This window comes from Geospiza fortis, unplaced genomic scaffold (assembly GCF_000277835.1).
Source record: "Geospiza fortis unplaced genomic scaffold, GeoFor_1.0 scaffold98, whole genome shotgun sequence".
Taxonomy (NCBI): domain Eukaryota; kingdom Metazoa; phylum Chordata; class Aves; order Passeriformes; family Thraupidae; genus Geospiza; species Geospiza fortis.
Window position 1 is genome coordinate 9,086,230 of NW_005054306.1, and position 3,404 is coordinate 9,089,633.

The window sequence follows — 3,404 nt, forward strand, 5'->3', positions numbered from 1 at the left end:
ATATGACGTGCTCTTAGGATATTGTGGTAACATGTCTTTCCTGCTCCTGCCTGCACCTCGCCTTACCTTGCACATCACCTATCGTCTGGTCCAAAGCTCCAGCAAAGCCCTTCCTGTGGCATTTACACAGCACAAGACCGGATTCATACAGATGCTTTGTACCTGGGGCCATTCTGTGACCACTTGCTTGTGCAGCTGCATAATTGGGTGTCTTTTCCATGAGACATTTATCTCTTTTTGAACCTGGGATTTCTAATGAGCTGTCTGTTGACAGAGTAAATAAACCTAGGTATTTTCTATGGCTCACCAACAGCACTGAGATGGTTTCTTTTTATTAGCGGGATCAGCAAATCTCTTAGACAGCTAGGGGACATATATGATCATTTTAGTTAAGAGCATTCTACTGCCCTGGTTGACGTTAGGTTTTTCTGCAGCACCAAAAACAAAATCACACTCAGCCCTGAAGAATCACACTCATCCTGTCTGACACAATAGCTACTAAACTCTGTTCATTTCTTTATTACAGAGATCAAAGCTGCACAAAGATTTACAACAGGACTTCAAACAAGCTTAAAATTTGCTGAGAATGCCCTAGCATGCTGTCCATAAATAGAGGAAACATTTCAGCTGCACATTATTTTCAGTTTCCTTAATTCAAAAGTAGCTCCCTATATGTTTCATAATACTAAGAGTTTAAAGAAATGCCTAAGTGAGCTAGGACCCTGAATCCTGTTGGCTTTCAATGGAATTCAATTTCTAAAAGGCTTCTGAGTACCTACGTCTTTTGTACCAGGGGAGTTAGGCCCTGGTATCACTGCTGCCCTTCGTTGCACATGTGGGTACAAGATGTTCTGCAGTTCCTGGACCTTCATTGCCAAAAATGTTTAAATAATGCAATCATCACTGCATTATCTGAAGGTCTTATAACATAGTATCCCCTTAGTAGACTATTGTACTACAAAGATGGTGAAAAGACAGAGATTAATTGAATTGGTGTAGCAAGAGAGCCCTGCCTGCGTTATATCCAGAGAGGGACAGAGAAGTTTTACTTTTCTACAGTGAGACACTAAGCCTTTAGTAACTGGCTGTTGTGGTTAGATGCTCAGCAGTTCCTGACATAGATTATGAGGAATCCACATATGACAGAACCTCATGGTCAGACTTCTCTACTTCAGCAGCCTGGTGGTGCTCCCTTCCGCCCCATACCCCTCACACCCTTTTTTTTTCCTGAAGAAGTAATTTTTTTTTTCTTTCGAGTACAGAATGAAGGCTGAATGAGGCTGTCAGCCTCATTCTCTGAATGTCTGAGAGCATATGAAGCAGGGATGTAACCGGGGGAAAAGTAGCCAAAAGCAGGTTGCCTGTCCTGTATACAAAGACTGAAGGTTAGAGCAGTCTCACCAGATGGCCTTTGGAAGCAAGGATTACTCATTACACAGGGATATCTTGCTGCAGAATGTTCATCTTTTAAGCAGACCTTGTACAGGGAATGCAAATGTGCCTACTTACACTGCTCAGGTGGTGTAAAGGGTTTAGTGTAAAGGAGAATGAGTCCCTGGCTTTCAGAATCTCCAGAGATACTATTTGTCACAGGAGTGCACAGTCTGTTAAAATTATCCAAGTGCTGACAGCACAAAAGAAACTCTAAGCTGGTATCCTGTGCAGCAACCCAAAATGCACACCAGATCCGTGTATTTCACACCAAATCTCTGTTTCAGCCATAGCAAAGCATTTATGTCACTCAAGATGACTTGTACTAGTTTTTGATGTTAGCATAACTCTTGCATAAGGCTCCACAATCAAACACAGAGCATAAGATGCTATGGAAAACATTTTGAACTGTGGCTTGTCACCCCACAGATGAGTCAGTAATGTAACATTTCCTACTGTTGATTTACCCTGGTCCCAAATCATCACTAACGCAGACAGGTGGGATCTCACCATCATAAAACATGATGTGAGGACTCTGGCAACCTATCCACTTAAGAAGCAATGTGAACATTTTGACAGACCCTGTTTTATATTTGAAGCATGGTGCAAAGTGTTCAAGAATGTATTCTTCTTAAGAAATTCTTATGTGCTTCCTTCCCCTTAAAGGCAGGTCATCCCACTAAGTACTTGTCTTATTTAAATACATCGAGAAATCCTAGCAGAACAGAGCTTTCCCATCAGTGTAGGTATGACTGCTTAAATGATGAAGGATCCTGAAGAGGCTGCCTCCCAAAGGCCTGGCTGCAGCCCTGTCTGGAAGAAGGTGCAAGGCAAAAGTGTCCTTGAGGAATCCAGCTACCAGGGGTGGCACTGAATCATTTTTAGGAGTTTTATATCACAAAGTCCATGAGGCTGGTTGTATACAAGCCCTAGTGAGCAAGACAGCACAAGCTCTCCCAGGTTCTGTACAAACATCTCCACCAGAATAATGAACAAGGGCTCCAGGGCTACTGCAAGCAAAATCTGTATGAGCAGATAACTTTTTCTTGTCAATACTGCGAGAGGAGACACTGCCAGTTCATGAGAATATTGCTAAAATAATTTAGAATTTAATATCACAGAGTCATAGAATGATTTGTGTTGGAAGGGATCATCCAGTTCCAAGCCCCCTGCCACGGTCAGGGACCATTCCACTAGTCCAGGCTGCTCAATGCCCCATCCAACCTGGCATGCTTAAATTAAAATCCCACCAGAAATGTCATTTGCCCTACACCCAAAGAATATGCGATACTACATGTGCCTGAAAGAAATGCAAATGATGGTCAAAAATTAGTTTTAAAATATTAGGAAAGTATCCCTAATTGTTTCTATTTTGTATGGCTAAACTAGGTGGAAAATTGTTGAGGATTGTTCCTAAATCACGTAAATTCTCTTTCACTCAGTCCCTGAGTTTTGTTGCAAAAGCTGAAGTGCTCTATTCACTATTCTGGAATCCATCCAAGCCATAGGTCAGGAAAAGCTGGCACCATGGGATGTCCCACAGAGGCTGCTTTCTGAAAAGCACTCAAGATGAGACAAGATGATCACCTAATGCCTTCAACAAATTTCAAAGAACAACTAGAAGGAAGATGTAAAAAGAAAAGAAGAAAAAAGAAAAAAGAACAAGAAAAAGAAATAGTTTTAAGCTCTTTTTCTTCATTCTTAACCTGCAAATGATGACACTTGTGAAGCCAAGATGCCGTTAAGAGACGGGAACAGCAAATGCTAGGTTCAGGCAGCATCCATACAGATGCCATTGTGGGTAAAGGGATCTGTACTTGGCCAGCACCCAAATGGCCTTGAAAATCTTCATGGGAAAACCTCTGGAGCTGGCGTTCTGCAGTAGCGTTACGATCCTGTGTTTTTCCTCAGTAGCCTTTCACGTTGTGCGCCCGTTTCTCGTTTAGCCCGCGCGTTCCCGTGACAGCGTGGCG